Here is a 267-nt window from a genome sequence, read left to right as displayed (position 1 = left end):
CAGCAGCAGCAGCAGCAGCAGCAGCAGCAGCAGCAGCAGCAGAAAGCCTAAAACAGCAAAGGAGACACCTGCTGCTGCTCTAATCCCACATAAAACCCTAAACTCTAAACCCTAAATAAACCATAAACCCTAGATAAACCCTAAACCCTCCACAAACCCTAAACCCTAAACCCTAAACCCTACATACACCCTAAACCCTAAACCCTCATATGATTAGGGGTATTGGTGTCTGACCAGTCTGCAGCAATCCTTCGCCATCTGCTTCTC

This window comes from Eimeria mitis, genomic scaffold, assembly GCF_000499745.2.
Source record: "Eimeria mitis Houghton genomic scaffold, Emh_scaff1018, whole genome shotgun sequence".
NCBI lineage: Eukaryota > Apicomplexa > Conoidasida > Eucoccidiorida > Eimeriidae > Eimeria > Eimeria mitis.
This window is presented reverse-complemented; position numbering follows the sequence as displayed.